At 30.6% G+C, this 19,235-nt stretch overlaps 1 protein-coding gene across 4 annotated transcripts in view; it reads left to right on the top strand.

The window, feature by feature from the left end:
- The window catches only part of LOC148228567 (leucine zipper putative tumor suppressor 2 homolog), a 140,427-nt gene that overhangs the window by 14,415 nt on the left and 106,777 nt on the right, over positions 1-19,235 (top strand). The gene's annotated exons all lie outside the window — the stretch shown is intronic.

The raw sequence follows: 19,235 nt of genomic DNA, 5'->3' as shown, positions 1-19,235 counted from the left end.
TTGTGATCAATTGTCTATCTATTTTATATTGCTGGTACGAGACAGCTCTGTCGAATCTCAGATGAGGATGTTAGATACACTCAAGAAATGTTTTTACGCATTAAAAGTGAAACGAGCAAATGGCCACTCTGGCGATCGTTTACAAAGGGGTAAAATAACAATAGTATTTTAAAGGCATTGTGTATCATGTATCCCCACACAAAGAGTAGTTTTTTAAGGGGTCCGTGAAATATTAACAAATAAAACTCAGTTGTTTAGTCCCAAAATTTTTCTTTCATTGTTAGGTCTTACTTTCAATAGGAATGGCCTCTAAAATGTGCAGGTAATTGCAATCCACACATATATAGAAATCAATTGCCAACGGATGGAATCTAGGGATGTTGCATTTGGTACCAAGTTCATCTATGGTTTTTAATCAATTGCTTTGAGACTGTCAATGGAAACTTTTCTCAAATACATATTATCGTTTGTTTACGTCAACGAGAAAAAGCTTCGTTTCTTAGATAATTCAAGAAACATAATTTAATTACTTTTATGATTTATAATTTATTAACTATAAACTATCGAAGCTTTTTCTTAATTAAGTTACTATGCATGATTTAGCTTAATTGTATTTGTAATTATTTATCACTATATTAGGAAAATATAATAAATATAACATATGATGATTTATCGAAAATATAATTATATAATAATTACTAATTTGAATCTTTCAGATTTAATAGAAATTTAAAAACACTATGATTCATATGGGATTCGAACCCAGATCCTTCTAAATATTTAAAAAAAGTTACGTAAATCAAATCAATTAATTACTTTAATAAAAATCGTTAATTATAATTAATGGGTAATAAATATAATGGGTTCAGGGAAGTGACAAAATCCCTTTTTCAGGAAAATTGTATTAACGTTGAAAAAATGGTTAAAGAAAGAGTAGATAATGAGGTTATATCTGTAAGCATTATTTTTAATTACAGATAACGAACAATGCTTTTTCAACTAAGTTTATGTGACATGTGCGATATTATTTCTAGACATCTTAATGTTGGTTAACTTTTATTATTATTTCATTTTAGTTTTAAAAGATTTACCTAAATAGCACTCTAATCTATGATATATCATAAAGCGGGTCTCTATATTACAAAAGAAAATCCAGTTTTAATCTCGCCGTTAAAACGCATTCGTCAGCTCGAAGCTTTTAACGCCAATCATCAATCCATGCTCTAACGTTTCATTCTTTCTTTGAACTAATAAAACGTAACGGTTTTGTTACACCGCCAGTTAGAATACACCGGCTCTAATTTTTCCCTCTCGACCGTGACTCATAAAGATAAGAGCCGCGGCGCCCGTAATCCTCAGACGAATCTGTCCCTCCTTCGGAGGTCTTGCGTAAGTCTAGATCTGGTCTAGTCACGACTCTCCTCACCTGGCTTCGTGTGACGTTCACTCTCATTTTTAAAACAATACCCAATGTTCTCATTGACAACTCGAACAGAACCGAGTTGCTAAATTTTCATACCCACCTGGGTGTGCCAAAGTTGGCGAGACCGGAAAGTTGGCCAACGCGAGAAGAATGGCAATAAAGGTACTTTTCATTGTTTCGCCCGAGATGCGATTGAGAAGCACCTGTCATCGCTTTGGGAAGTATTTATTGGTTAAGCGTACCTGCTGCGAGACAAGAAAGAAGCATCGAGTTTCAGAGATTTATGACTGGTAATGAAAATTCGATCATCAAATTTAATGTAAATTTTTTTCGTGACGCATACGGCGTTGAATTTTAACTGTGTACATATTTAAATATAATGTGTAGATTCATCAAATTTATTTTATCCTACAGTCTTTGGAATTCTTGGTTTGTTTGTTAAAAACAATTTTGTGTTGATATTCTCAAGTATATCTTCAAAACAGATTTTCTTAATTTGAAGCTCGATTAAATTTATGATTTTTTGACTTGAAAAGAATTTACAGTTGGCCCAACGTTGTTCACTGATGAATTCACCCATAGAGGATGAACTTAGAAACATTGTTGTTACTGGAATATTATATTATACAATCACTGAAACCTTTTAACGTTGGAATCTATAAACTCATTCTTAAGCTCAACAAATGTATTGGTGTGTAAGGTATCATAGGTCAATATTTTAATAAAATATTTTATGGATGTTGTATCTATACTTCATTTTATTGAGGCAGATTTACGATCGCGTTAAGTGCGCTATCTGCAACATTGCAATGTTTCGGCTCAATCAGTGCGCCATTCACACGCACACTACTAATTGCCAAACCACGATTTGCCTAAGAGCGATGTCCGCTACCACTAACACTGTACTCCTTTTCGAGAGCACACCGGTGTGTCACGGCATGTGTGTGTCTGCGAAATCAATCACGATACACCCCGAAGGTTGGCAGGTCTGGAAACCGTGCCGAGACATTCTTGCGAAATAGGTTATTGTTTCGCAATCGAAATAGTCAGATCTAGAGTGTATGATCTTATTGTCGTAAAGTTAAACCTTAGCTTGGTTCGATGGATCTAAAATACATTTGTATCGGATGCATAAAACGGTCGTAAAGCCTTTGTGTGGTCTATCCAATGAAAACTTATAGTACAATACACTTTACTGTTATACAATTTTTATATTTTAGCATATTCATATTAGCTACATTAAATTTACAACTAAAAAACGAATATTTTGAGTTGATTATATTTTGAAATTCTTAAGATAACATTCCCATAGTTAGAAAACTCACAAGAAATTTTCTAATATTTTTATGACGTTGAATTTAGCTTCTAACTTATACTTTTTTTCAGTTTTTACTTAGCAAGCAAAGTGTAGAGCTTGATTTTTTAGAATATTTATGGATCAAGTGCATTAATGACATTTTTTTGTTTATGAATTTTGTAAAGGCAATAACGTGACATTGGCAATCAAAAAATATGTGATGTCTCATGTTCAGCAGTCTTTTTTCAAATTACGTTCCAAAGGTTTTTTATAGGATGATAAACCACGAACCGGAAAGCCTTTAAAAGCTGTTAATGGCAAACTAAAGGTCATAAAACTGATTCATATAAAAACGCCAGGGAGATCAAACAATCATCCGCAGTGTCACATGGGAATGGTTTTAAGATAAGACGTTTACCTTCTTCTTTAATTGTCCATTGTAAATTTTATTTATCGTATTTATTTAGGTGCAAAACAAACATGTACACTTTTTACAATGATCGGTAACTAAGGATTGCAATATTACCGTGATTTTCAATACCGGTATTACAGAGATAAAAAACAGCAAATACCGGTATTACCGGTATTGATTATTTTTTTAATATTTGGTAATAAGATAGTATCCATTCATGTAAAGTCAAACTGAATGCTTTATTGTTAGGTTAATTCTGTAATATATTGTTGAATATTTGAACATTTTCTTTGAAGATATAGAACAAAAGTGTGATTACTATTGTTGTCTTTGTATTTTTTTTAGAAATATAATAAACAAGCAATTCAAATTTCAACTTAAGTTGCAGACATTTATGACCAATTATTCGTCTGCTATGCATATTTCGTATTTACAACCTTCCTTACATTCAGGTACTTCTAAAAATACTTTATTGTGTTGTCTATAGTAAGTTTTTACCTTTTTGTCCCATTTATTTTTTCATATACATTGTCGATTTTTTTTATAATAATGAATTTTATAGTCCGCTCCTTTTCAGTAATACGACTAATTATAGAAAAAAACAAATTTTTAAAAAATAAATTGCCGTTGTCCGTAAGGTAAATTAGAAATGGTTGCGCGCATTATTTCAAGGCAATAAATATTTAATACTTTACGATCTATAGCGCGTATCTTACTCCGTTAAATGGTCTCCCACGGTATTTCATTTTAAACAAAGAAACTCATTTTTTTCAACGGTTAAAACGATTTTATTGCGAGCCTAACTGACCCTTTTTTATGATGATAATGTTCGTTGATCCTTTCAATTGTAAATAGGGGTTGTTTAAATTGATGAAACCGACAAATTCATCCTTTGTCAAACCCAAATAAAATTTTGTTTAGTTAATCTTAAGGATCCTAATCAGAACATAGGTAGTCCCCACTTTGCCTTATTATATTTATAATATTATCTGTTCCGAATTTTGCGTAGTTGTGTACTGTATAAAGACAAACCTTCCATCTATTTTTTAAATATGAGTTTATTGTTATTTATATATCAGTGCTAATCTAAGGTAAAAACATCAAGGAAAGGAAAGAGACCATTCCCTTTTTAGTCTTTCCTAGATCCTTTGGTCATTGTATATGATTCGGGTCGAATCTTTGTTTCTTGTACTTTTCTAACTAATTTTAACCGATTTTTACAAACAATAGTTATGCTCTAGAATGTTGTAATTCTATTGTAATTGGGTGCACGGACCTAATCTAATATGAGTCAAAATGTTTTTTTCTTTATTAGAATAGTGTAAGCTCACATTCCTATTCTGCGACACTATTAATTTTGTTGATTGTTTTCGTTTAAAACCAAAAACGTGTTGATTTTTGATTAAGCTAATAGGCACACAGATATTCGTTTTATGATTATTTTAAGCAATCTCGTTGCATGCCTATTTTAGACGCAACAATTGTGGGTGGTCCCTATAGGTTGAATAAATATAAATATCACGTTATTGATACATATGATTGGCACAGTTTTACAGTTTTATCTGATTCAAGAATAAAATTTAATCATAATTAATAATAGTCCAGAAACGTTTGAATAAAACTGCCAAATCTTAACATGACAAAAAAAATGGAGTTAAAAATTGGTACACTCATTGGTGCTTAGCATAATATAATATGAGATCCCATTACAATTAAATTTGCCTTAATATTATTAATATAAGGATACAAAAAATCAAAGATTTTATTTAATAGAATATGTATATATATTTATCGTAGGAATATACAATTAAATTCATATTAAAAAAATTTGTTTTAACTATATTTGAGATATTTTATATCTCAAATTCAACTGTAGATTATAAACGATTGAGCGCGTTATTTCAAGGCAATAAATATTTAATCCTTTATGATTTATGGCTCGTACCTTAATCCATTAAATGGACTCCCACGTTGTTTTATTTTCATGGGAATATACAATCAAATTTATATTAAAAATATTCTTTTTATCCATATTTGAGATATAAAATATCTCAAATTCAACTGTAGTTAAAATAATCTGAAACTTGAAAAAAATCTGTAGAGATAGAAATAATAATATTATATTGTTTTATATTCATTAGAGATAAGTTAATGGTATGCTTACAAAATATTTTTATAATATTATTTAAAAAAGTGTATTTAATAATTAAAAATAAATCAATTTGTTTTATGAGTGCGACAAAACAAAAATTAATCATCTATTATAAATACATATATATTTTAACAAAAAAAAAACACAATATACAAATTGTTACGATCTACGTCCAATTGTGAATAATTAAGCGCCGTAAATCATAAACGAGCTTTTGCCATTTGTCATACGTCCGACGTTTCTAGGTATACACAAAAAATCATCTCATACAAAAGTTAACCAAACTTTCTCTCCTAAGAATAAAAACTGTAATGTTAGAACCAGAGTCGTGACTATTAATCCGAATGTGGATTATCAACGCGCGATTTATAACCGACACAATTCGTAATAATCGAATCGAACAATCGCAACGCTGATTGGCCGAACAAAGGAGCTTTGGTCTAATGACGTAATGATTGCCCGCAGATTCCGATCGGTTCGTCTTCGAAATGTTATAGTTCAGCGAATTTCTGACCGCACTGTGTCTATAATAGTACTCTACTAAATGTTTCATAAGTCTCTTCACCATAGTTATGTTTTTGGTTCGGGTTTATTTAATTAATTAGAAAGTGGGTTTATTACTATGTAAATAGAAATAGGTCTAGGACTAAGATTATATACCATTATAAAATTATTAATTTTAAAACTATACTTGTGATCAAACAATTGCATCTAAATTGTTATTTTTGTTTGTTTGAGATTAATGCAGCTTCTTGGGACCCATCTCTATTAGAAATAACATGCAACACAACTTAAAAAAATATTTTTTCACCTTAAGTGTGAATTGTCCAATTTTTCTTTTGAATAAAAAAATAGTTAACTGATCTTACTATTTTGATTAATATACCGTTAAAAAGGCATTAAAGTTAGAAACTGAAGACTTTTTCTCGTGAATCATTGTCCCTGAAAAATATTTAAGAAAAATGCCACAATTTTATTTGCATTTTAAATTATTATTTTTTAATTCACGTAATTTATACAATCCTTATTTTAATTTATACAAAATAATAATGTTTTGATTTTGAAAATACGAAACTGCTCTTACAATTTTTTTAATTTTTTTTTTGCGAATTTATATTAAAAAATATTATTTTATTTAAATTAAAACGTGGCTTATGCATCACCTTGTAGTATCTACTATATATGTATTTACGGCGGAAGAAACGGACGCTTCTGGTTCGATTGCAACACGGGGAAGTCGTGATGGACCGTTTGTTTTGTATGCGATTTTTTGTCTTATTCTTCGTCGTGCAGATAAACGGTTCAATTGCAAAATTTCGTTCGGTAAGATCGATAAGAATGATCGGAAGCGATTTGGTTGGGATTGATAGAATTGTTACTGGTATTTAATTTTAGATAGACGAAATTATTTTATTTTAGTTTTTTGTACAATACTGTACACTCGTATATATTAATTTATGATTTATATTACTTTTAAGTAATTTTTTTAAGAAAACAATTTTACGCTACAATTATCTCAGTGACATAAAAAGTGCAATTGAAAGTGAATTATGTATGCTAAATAATTCTTTACATTTAAAACATCTGCAGTATTTGTAACGATGTAAAGAAAAGCAAAATCAGTATTGTGCCCTTGTATTGTATATAGCGTGGAAAATAGTTTTTTTTTATCATTATACAATTACACTTTCCCTTTTTCTATATTTGCAAATAGAATTAATGTGGTAAAAATTGGTACACTTCATTGGTACTTAGCATAATATAATATAGATCCCATTAAAATTTAATTTGCCTTAATATTATAAATATAGTGAAAATACAATTAAATATAAATATTAATAATGGGAATATATAATTAAAGTCATATTAAAAACATTATTTCTATCCATATTTGCATTAAGTTAATTCCAAACAAAAAAAGGCCGAATTCAAGAAATTTAAATTTATGATCTTAAAATCAGTACCAGAAATTTTGGCCCCCCACAAAAAATATTCTTTTGGCCCTCTATAAGAAAACCAATTATCTGGATTATATGGCCTATACGGCCGCAGGTTCCTCACCCCTGGTCGAGACAAATCAATGTCTTATTTTTTCCTAATAATCAACATGAAAGTGCAAATATTTGTTCTGAATGTCTTGAAAACTTTGCATATAATGATTAAAAAAAAAAAAAAAATTCTGGCGTCAGTCAAAAGGCCGAACCAAAGGAGCCAAAAGGCAGCTCCCCACTCCTGATTTAGAACATTATATGTTAACTTTAATGTGTCTTGACTACTCTTCGTCTCGGAACGAAATATTCTCAAAAAAATAGGTAATAACGTGATTAAGCCATACATTTTCAAACTTGATTGACACATCGCCCACTTCTTAAAGACAAAGTTTGTAATCGCTCATCTCTTGAAATCTTCATTTCAGTCTCATTTAAGTATTATTAATGAATTATAATGTATCGATAACCTCATATTTTTTTTAATTTTGCCAAAATATTATTAAAGTTTGTGCAATTTTAAAATTTCAAATAGCAAGTTTTAAAATAAAATAAAATAATTTAATAAAATAGAACAAAAAAGCTTTTACACAAGATTTTTAGCAATATTATTGACCGATAGCAATGAAAGAGAATATTTGTTTTAAAATGCTTGAGTATAACTATGTAGCTGTTTTCTGAATTACCATTGTTGTATAAAAGAAAATTCATATAATCGAGCCAGCTTTTAGTATGCTGCGGACTATGGCATCATAAAGAGTGCGTAATACTAAAGTATGCATAAAGTGGCGCGCATTTCTCAAATTAAAACTGAGCACGTTTATCAATATGTTGTGAGTTTTTACAATGTCCAGGCTGAATTACTCAAACTTATTGATGTATTAAGCCTGTCTAGATATATCCAGTGAGTGAGTGTATATCACCAGCATCGATGACCTTGAAAATGAAATTGTGTGACGTTTCATGAATTTTTTTTGAGTCGTTATATGAAAGCGTATTCCACCGACTACACCTGTCAACGCAGTATACATATTTTATTGCATTTATAGATTTTAATCTCTCAAAATCTCTGATTGTCACGTACAAAACCACTTATCCGAAAGTTGTGAACACTAATTGAATTTTTGTTTATTGCGCTTTTAACGCGTATTTGCCACAAGCTCAGTGTGTATTTGTGCCTAAATTTTTCTACCTCGTCCGGTGATCCCCACAATACATTCAAAATTGTTATTATATAAATGATATTTTATTACGTTGTATCTATTATAATATGAATTCGATATTACGAACATAAGTTAATGTGATAAAAATCAGACATCGAACCAAGAATTCACATATGTTGTATTGTCAGCGCGTACTAAGTTGCCAATCGTAAATTTACAGTAATCGTGTTTACTTTATTCTTGAGCCCTTTTAGCGCAAAAGTGGTTTATTCTTATACTCGTCGGCGTCGAACAAAGGTTCGATTTCATCATCGTACGTGATATACGTGTAAAATCGAAGATGATACGCCGTTAATATCTAGACACACCGGAAAATGATCGAAATTATATGCTCGATCACGTTGTACAAATATAGCCAGTAACGGTATAATATAAATGATGGCTTTTTGTGTTTGTGAAATTATAGCTTATTTAGACATGCATATAGGTGCGCGGAGGTTTACCATGTTATTAAACGTTCGGGATCGGTGTAAAAACGTTTGCGTTTCGAATGATACTGGTACAAATACGCGGTACTGTTTACTGAGCACTAAAAACAAAGACACTGCACTACTTGTTCGTTTCTACGATCACGACTTTGACTGTGGCATCCCCTTTGACTGCTCCACTCCTCGGGGCAATTGCGGTTATAATCTTGATGTCGATTTGTGTTATATTGATCTATCTATAAAATGATCAAATCAGATCAGATTTAAATCTCGTCTGATTTGACACGAATTGGTGTGTACCGTTATTGTATTATTAAAGGAAATTGCTTTTCATATTTATTTACTTAAAAAGTAAACTAACAGAATAACCTACTAGTCTTTATTTTATGAGTGAAAATATTATTTAAACTAACTGTTTATAAGCCAGAATAAATAATCTCAATTTTGTGTGCTTACATATGATATATATTTAGTCACTAGTTCAATTTTTAGATATCGTATTACTTTCCATTGATTTTTTAATTAAGCTAAACAAACAATCAATGAGCTATGGCGATTTTCTTATAAGCTAATCTGTTTATATATCACTATATAAATTAAATTAAAGCATTGTATTCGTGGCTTTTATAAAGTCGTTATCGTTATATAATTATATATTAAGAGGTGCTAATTATTTCATTTTGGTTACGTGTTTTTTTTTATTCACCATAAAATGAAAAGGTTTCCAATCAGCAAGGTGCTCAGTTAGCCACCTCTCGGCCTTCCATTTTCGAGGGCAAGTTCTTGGTCATTGTGGAAAAAAAACTAGTCCGGTGTAAGCACAGCCGAAACGGGGTACCCACGTTCCCTGTGACACGGTAATTGCGTGATTTATTTGCAGACCATGTCAGAACACATATGCTGTAAATTCAACAACAACAATGCCAATTACTCGAGCTATGTAAAAAAGAGCCGAAAATCAATATCAAATTAAATAAAAAGTTTTTGTATCCGCCGTTAAAATTTTTCATACGAGTGCTTCAATTAAATGTCGCAAAAGTTAAAGCGTGTTAAATTGGAGTGCAACATATTCTTATTAAATATAGGGTATGGCAGATAATGTGTTAATCTATCATTTTGATGCATAATATATGCCACTTTAGAGCAACATTAATCATTTTTAAATGTTTGTCGCCATAATCTCTAGCTAATATACAATCATAAAATCAGAAAAACACTTAGATAGACGTACATTGACATTAAAATATAAAGCGATAAAGCATTATATTTTAATTTATTAATTTGGACCACGATTATGTAGCATAAAAAAATAGGATTTAAAATATGGGTGTTAAAAAGCTATGATAAAATTTTAAGGACAAAGTATCTCTACAGAATGGATGTGATTTCTATTTCTTGTTATTAAGATAACCGAACAGCACAATTAACGTTTATGTTTTTTTCATGCATACACATCTAGTTTAATGAAAAAAGTTAATCATAGAATTTTAAACATATATAAACTACTAATAGTTTTATTATGGTTCCTCTGCCGCACCCTGTATTAACGCGGCATTATTATGTCGATAATTTTACGTTCATGAATCGAACATTCACGATAAAGATGTCAAAGTGTGTAATTTTACGACGCGACACAATTCGCCGCCAACTGATATTTTCATTGTGAAGAAATAATAAAACCCACGACGTTCTCAAACTAGCTAACACAATGTGTGATTTATAATTTGTGTATCTTTACATCGTTGGTGTCTTATACACAATATAGTAGGCTGTGTTAAATATGTGTGCGGAATTTTTGGACGTTTATCATCCTAAATAAGTTCGATTCGTAGGCAGTATGATAAATATGAGCTTGTTTGATTTATGGACCATTTGTCGTCTAACTAATAATCGACTAGAATCTGCCCCCTTTATCGCCAGTAAAACGTGACATTCGCCAAGAATGGCCATGGGGGCATCCATTGTACATATATATATAATGTAAAATAAACACGGTGAACATTACAAACTGTAACATGTCTTGTAACATTTGACCCCGAAACACTCTGACATTTTGTACGACAGGAGGATTTCTCTCCATAGCGGCTCGATTCCTTTCCAACATCGATAGACAATTCTCGCCGGATAACTGTAAACGCGATACATTCATATTTAATGCATATAAAATAAAATAAATTAATAATAAAACATTTAATGGATAAATAGATATAATTGATTTATGGTAGATAGTATAAAAACCGATTAAATGAGTTTCATTAGTGTTTCTACTCGAGAATTATTTCTCAATAATTTCTCCAAAAATTAAGCAAATCACGATTTTTTTAATTTTTACAAATATTTTTAAATGTATTACAACTGCTGCATTTTTTACCGCTGCATAAGTAAGGGTGGGTCTGTGCCAGATGCTTATAAATATGCATACTTTCTTCTCAATTATTCTAATTGTTCTTATCTTTCATATGTCTAAGAGCTATATTTAATAATGACATAAGAAAAAACCGCTTCATGTGGAAATCGGCAGATTGAAATAATATGTAGGGGCTTTCCGCAAAGTTAGGTCATAAAATGCAAATTAAAATCTCGTTTTTTTCAATGTAAAAATTACTCGAAAAAATCGAGAAGTGAAAATGAGCATTATAATTTCTCAAAAATGTAAAAATCGAGAGACCAGAATGCCATATTATAACAAAATCAGTATATAGTTTACCATATAAACTGCTCACCGTATATTTTAAGCGAATATCGTTATATGTTATTACACACTGCATTGAAATGTATGTATGCATATAATCGACTACAGCAAAAAGTATAAAATATAGGGAAAAAATATTGTAACATTACGGTTTTATGAAATATAAATTCTTATTTATATATAGTACTGGAAATTAGGTATATTTGTGTATTCAATAATCGATTATTATCGACTCGCTTTTTTACTAGCTTAATACTTTATTCGGTTGAAAAGTGATTGGTAGATACAAAGAGGATGATCTTCTGTTTTGACGCGCGGAACGAGCGTTTCTCAAGGAGATGCTTTCTCACGGATCTGGAACATCACGTTTTAATAATAAAATATCTTGACAGAAGAACGGTGGAAAATCTAGTAAATCGGACGGACACGAGCCTCGATCCGTTGGACGAGTCTGCCATTGTTGCGGATGAAATATATTATAGTGCTATATAGTGAGCATGGTCGAAGAACAGATCTTGCCGGTCGATAATTTTGACGTTTTCCGCATTTACGTAGCACGCCTCAGTCAATAATGGATGGTCATGATGTATGGTGAGATGGAATGAATGTTTCAGACACAGATGTAAAACTTTAAATTACCTATAAACAATAATTTACGAGATTTTTAATATAATTTTAATTATATTATAATGTCTCTTAATTTCTAAAATCTTCAGCATTAGGAGGTTCAATATAATTTTTATAGTATAATAATTGCAAACTAGGAAATATCGTTAGATATCAAGGCTTACTATGCACATTATATGTTCTTCAAAAAGCTTTACAGATACCGTAACGTAGATAGTGATTATATGGATTTAGTTCCTTTATTTATTAGTAGCTTTTTAAGCATAATTATAACTCAGTGTATAATTTTTAATATTTTTTAATAATTTAAGATTAAAAAGACATGTAATAAAACAAATAACTTACAGTAAAACCACGGATTTTTCATATAAATTTTTACTTGATAAACGAGCGGTGCCTTGCAATACGAGTAGTACATATTGTGTCACTTTCTACCAAACTGGTCCAATGATTCTTCTTGCAGTGACGATATACATTTTGAAAAAAAATTTGCTATTCAGTCTTATTTGTTATGGATAATGGTCTTGCTCATCCTCCATAACCTTTAAGACGAGCTCATTAAGATCAAGCACCACTTCATTATTCCAAAAGTCTATTATTAAAACTAAGTAGAGGAAATAAAAATATTATTATATGTTCTTGGTACTGTAAACTATAAACTTGCAGCACATAGATTTAGTATCTATAAACTTTGACATATTATACACAAATTAAAAGAATTTTTCTACATTATGTATTATTATATTTTTATTCTAAAATCCTTTTTTATATTAATTGTTTTGATCCAAATAAGATTTATAATTGATTACCAAAAACGCATAAGTGACCCAATAATACATAATTTCTCAATACGAAATCATTTACGTATATATAATATAATACATAAGCATTATTCACAGCTTGCCCTCGAGCATGTTCTACATTCGCCACTCGTTGACTACAATTCGGTGACCAGTTTTTGCCGGTAGTCTCCACCGAGAACGAGCCATCCCTTTTAAGGGACTACCGCTTTCTTTCTCCGGCCATAAATTACCTCAGCCAACCTGCTGCACCTCCAAAGTTTCCCTGCATCTGATCCCATTTTCTCAGTATTGATCTCGGTCCTCGGATGCCTCCGGGCGTTCTCTTAAACAATTATCACGGCCCAAAGTAGACTTTTCCCTCTCGAAGTAGACCGGTGGATCGCACGCCAATTTTCGTAATAATAACCCATCGTTGCTCTTGTAATTTCGACCTTCACATGATGCAAGTGTTATAACAAAGTCGGAAAGTCGGTCGATGCACTTTGTGTATCGACACGTTTTTCCTTATTGAAAACGCCGATGCAATATCGAGGTCAGCCGGTGATTGGCTTCTCGTTTGTTGTTGGTCGCGATGCTCATGGTGCACCATTGAAAATGCCCATCAATTTTTGCCCCATATTAAAATAGTAATAGCCATACGACGATCGATGATATGCTTTATCAATCCATGTTTTTATTAAATTTGAATCAACATTATATACAAAAATGATGCATTTATTGCCTACATTTTATAGAACAATCTTTGTTAAGGGTTAACACTGGGTTTTGACACATCTTTGTCACATTTGATTTGAAGGTCTGTATTCACCACAAAATTCATCTAACCAAAAATGATAAAAATCGATTTTTCACCACATCTTTACTGTATACTTCTCACGTATTCTTGCTTCCTGTAGTTGCAATAAAATTGTAAATTAATTTTATCATCAGCTATTGATATTCTTAATCTGGGGTTGTTACACAACCGAAGACAAAACATAGCTAGCCTGGAGTATGACCCTGTTAAATAGTGCATATAAAATGCGATAATTCATTTACCCAATAAATTAACTTTTCTATTCTTGTCCCACTTATATGCATAACTTTTAAAGTTATCCCAAATCTGTGTCGTTGAATGTTGTTAATGTACAATGTATTCAAATTTATTGTTTGCAATAAAAACTTGGTTCAGATACGCATCTTTCTGAAGTATTAGTGTCTCTTGTTTATACCTATTATTTTTTGCCTCAAAAGTCATTTAAGGATAATGAATTAAATTGATTTTGATATCAATGGAAGTCGATGGTAAATCAATATGCACGCTTCGCGTGAAAATAAAACAACTGATAAAAGTTCTCGCAGAGGAGAAAGAAAGTTGATGTTGCGTAAAAAACGAATGTTTGTGTGTGGAGTGGAGCCGTCCGGTAGAGCCGGAACCGGTCCAGCTCGCCTTGATCTTGGGAAGCTGTCTTCGGTTCCGCTCGCCCGCCCACGTGCGAAACCGCACTCCCACCGGCTCATCTGCCGTGCTATAATATAATATTGTGTACTCACGTGTGTTTTGCACCCATGGGCACTGATTCTCAATCACTTCAGCACGAGAAACACGGCAACGAATTATAATCATACGGCCTATAAATATAATTCATAATATTAATCTAGGAATAAAATCTGCAGGCCCTTTAAGGACTACTAATGGGTAGTATGTAAAAATAAAAAGTTTTACACTTTCTTTAATTATGCAAAATTATTAAGGTGTGCAAAAAATATTGTATCATATATAGAGTTGCTTCTAAAACACATGTACCTTAAAAAAAGTAAAAGTGAAAAGCAGAAATTAAAGATAGATTTTAAAGCTTAATCAATATGATATACGTAAGAGTTAGTAGCGTCATTTAATTCGTTTTTTCCCTCCTGAAAATTTGTGATTTTTGACTTATTTTTTTATATATGTAGAGGACAATTCTCACACTAAAAACTTGTACTAAAATAAAATGCCAATTAATCAGAACGATAGACGAGTGGTTTAAGTCGTCGACTATTGTCCAAAATACTTAAGTTCGATTCCCATATGAATTCTAGTATTTTTTCCTAATTTTCAATCGTGTCTTAGATGCAGATCGGAATTAGTGATTATTATATAATTATAATTCCGATCTACTACCACAGATTAAGTTTGTCTCGATTTACCTAATCTCACGAATGAATATCGTGATAAACAATTTAAATCGAGTATTAAAAAATATTGAGTTTAGTAATAAGACAACAAACTGTAGTTAAGGTCTATAGATTAGTGACTATGTTTTTAATTATTATATAAACTATTAAAGCTTACAATTTATGGTGTTACCAGTTACAACCTAGCTCTATTTCATTTCCAATTATTCATCTGTGATGTAAGGAAAATTTAAGAAAAGCTAATATGTGATAATTTATTAGAATTGTAATAATATATAGATTGCTTATTTCGATTTCAAAGACAAAAATATTCAATATAAAATATGATATTTCAGACGAAAAACTTAGTATGAAAACATAAAAAGGATTTCTGGGCTCAAAAGATTTTTAAACATATATTTTTAATATATAATGTAGAAGTGCATCTAACATTTTTTCCCCTATTGTATATTTTAGTTTAGTCAATACCTGTAATTGTCCGATATACTGATATTATTAAACGTTAATAAAAATTTAATTTTTACAAGTTTTGTAAAACATTCACAAACTTAGGCTTTACTGCTATATACACATCGATGTTTGCTTCTCAACTTATGGTAAAATATTCAAAAGAAATATATTTTTTCAAAAGAAAATATTAGGTTAAAGCAACAAATATTGCATTAGTCTATTATAATGTAAAAGACAACAATATTATTTAATTACAAGACCGAATAAAGCATACTGTTAGTGAACTAATTAATTTATGGCAATCGATTTTTTTTTAATTGTTGTGGTACTATTTTTGAGCTTTTATTGCTGTTTCATTACATATTGTGTTTTTGTTGTTAACTTTAGTATATTCTAATCGCAATTCACATCTGTCCATTTACTGAATTTGCCTTAAACGAAGTGCATCAGTCTCTTAGCTTCTTCGATTGAGGATAACGGTATCCTTGCGCACAATGTACGCGCCGCTTTCACTCCATTCATCTTCGCTATATATCCATCGGCGAACATGTATATCAATTAATTCGTGAGATGAATATCTAATGCACTCGTCCATATAATTGCATTCGGTCGCAGCCTCCGGCTAGATAAGAAGACCAGTGAAGTTGTCAAATGCGAAGGAAAGTTAATTAATATAAATCGTACGCGGACGTCAGGGTTGAAATATTAATAATGGGGCGTCAGGTACCCCGGGTGGGATAGCATAGATCGAGCAAGCGAAGAATAATAATCTATTAAGTTGGAAAGACTAAAAAAAAATCGAAATTGATCTTGGCGAGCAATTGACGCACTGAAATTGCTCGATCGGTTGGATGTAATTTATAATACTTGTTTGTTTGATGTTGTTCTGTATTATATAGATTGAAAAAATATCGTGTATATTTTTCTCTGATCTCTATAATAATATTAATAAACGGCTAGAGTTGAATGTACGTATGTACGTTTTTATGTTTATTCATTCAACGAAATATGTTTCAGGACAAATATATTAAAATAGCGATTTTAATATTTTATTAAAAAAATTGGCATTCATTATGGGATTGCTAAATATATGGATGTTATTTTATTTATAATTGAGGCAGAATTAATTCCAATATTATTTAAAAGTATTAAAGGCATTTATAAAATTTGGCAACCCTATCAAAAAAATAAAATACATAGCTTTTTTGTGTTTGTTAAGATTTTTAATGAGAATTTTCTAAGCCATTTTGTTAATTATTTCTACGCAAAAACGATCCAGATCTTAAATCGTTTGTTTGGTATAAATTCAAGTGATTCACAAGACTTTGTGCTTTACATTATTTTTTCTTAAAATTCTTTAACCATAATACTGCCCTGGGAATGATTCTGGGCCCCATGATAAAAAAAATCATTTTATGTATTTTTTACCATCGTAATATAACTTTTTGACTAAATATTAATAGGTACTAGCTAATAGGAACTGATTTAAAGAATGTGTGGGTAATTTTTCAATATATCCATTTCATCAAGTTTCTTATTAAATGACATGCATTTTTCTGGCCAAATTCAAAGGGGTCCCTGTTTAGAATCCACAACAAAAGCAATAAAAACGTGCAGTGAATAGCGACTTACAATAAGTGAGAATCGATAGAAGCATATCTAAACCGAATTTTGACCAATAGGAGGACGCAAAAAACAATTATCCCTTCTCAGAAGTCAAAAATCCACGTCAAAAGCAATAAAATCGTGTCGGAACCGTCGCAGTGGGAACGCTCGTTACCGAGCGTTCCCACTGCGACGGCGCCGACACGATTTTATTGCTTTTGACGTGAATTTTTGACTTCTGAGAAGGGATAATTATTTTTGCGCCCTTCTATTGACCAAAATTCAGTTTGAATACACTTTGGTCAATACTCTCATATTAAAATTCCGTAGTGATATCGATAAAAATAGCTTTAATATTTTTTTTAAATAGTGTAATATCGAAGTGCAGACAAATTATACAACGAGATGTGATGTCTGTCTGTACTTCTTCCGCTTATTTTCCTCTGAGTTGGCTTAGTTTGAATTTTGGAATTGTACTAATGAAAATTCTAAAACTATAATTATTTTTAAAACTTTCATTAGATTGGGTTTGGGTTTGAACAGCGACGCTTAAATTGAGTATCATAGATATTTTTGTGTAGCATATAATTTCACCAGCGTCTATCAGTTATTAAAATATATTTTCGCTAGTAAAAATATATATCTACTAATGAAAATGTAATTAGACTTCAATAATGAAAATATAACTTTACTGAAAAGTATTACACCGTAAAATATCATTGAAATGATATTTTAAAAGATATTTTTGGAATAGATTTTTAAATGTTTTTTTAGATATTTTCATGGGATAATCCGAGAATTTCTGGTTTAGAATCACATTTTTTTAAAATGAAGGCAAAGGAAGGCCAATGAGTAGTATTTTTTTAATATTTCGATTCATAGTATTTCATTGAAGACATGCAGTTTTATGGCCAAATTCAAGAGAGGGCAAATGCCCCCAACTGTTCCTCCACACGTTTTCATTTATATAACATTTACTGGTATTCTAAAAAATAATCTTAAACCAATAACAATATTAAGAGCTGATTTATTTCATTTACCAACTGTATGGGTAAAATATTTTTGATTTCATTATTTGCATCACATATTGATTTTAAATGTAATATTCCTTAAGTTAACAGCTCACCAAGATCATCGTTATATTTGTTTCGTAGTTTTTTGCCTTTTCTAGAATTTCATCATTATTTAAATCGTGAAAAAATCACATGAAACTAAATGCGTTATTTATTTCTCTTGCTGCATCAAATCTAGTTATTAAATTATTGATTATACAATCTATACAAACATTAAATTTATAAAATTCAGCAGGTATAGTTGTTGATTTTTCGTTATTTCTTGAAAATTCAGATCGAATACCTAAATTTACTGCTACTCATTTACATTCGTTGGATATTTCTTTATATAATATTTTATACGATTTAAAAAGCAATAAAATCAACACTTATTTGCAAATAAATGGTGCCGCATCAAAAAAATACACTGTTCCTTTGATTAATGATGCTTATTATAAAAGTACTTTCTATAAAATGGGTGCTTTAAAGGCAATGTTTCTCTCCTTTTATTTATTTTAGTATGTATAAAAAAAGCGAAAGAAACTTATACCTAAAATACATACATCGCAAACAATTAGCTAAGTTCAGATTCGTTATTTGATGCCAGTTTTTAGTTTTTTTTTATAAATATGTATAGTTGGGCCCCAAAAATTTGTCCCGTCTTCCCCCCCTCCTCTCTCGTTAGTTATTGTATTTTTATATATGGATTGCCGAATTTTACTTTTTTTAAATCACTTTAAAATGTCATTATGTACACAAAGAAAAACTCATAAAAAGGCGTCTCAAATAGTATTCCCACTAACAGTCATTTCACTATTTTACTAGATCTATAAAATATAACACAATGCGTAGTTAGACTTATAATTTTGTCAGTGGAAAGTATAGTTAGAAAAAAATAAATTGACAAATATTGAATTAACCAATGT

Source organism: Plectrocnemia conspersa, unplaced genomic scaffold (genome assembly GCF_051122295.1).
Source record: "Plectrocnemia conspersa isolate PC_06_02 unplaced genomic scaffold, ASM5112229v1 ptg000012l, whole genome shotgun sequence".
Lineage (NCBI taxonomy): Eukaryota > Metazoa > Arthropoda > Insecta > Trichoptera > Polycentropodidae > Plectrocnemia > Plectrocnemia conspersa.
This window is presented reverse-complemented; position numbering and strand designations above follow the sequence as displayed.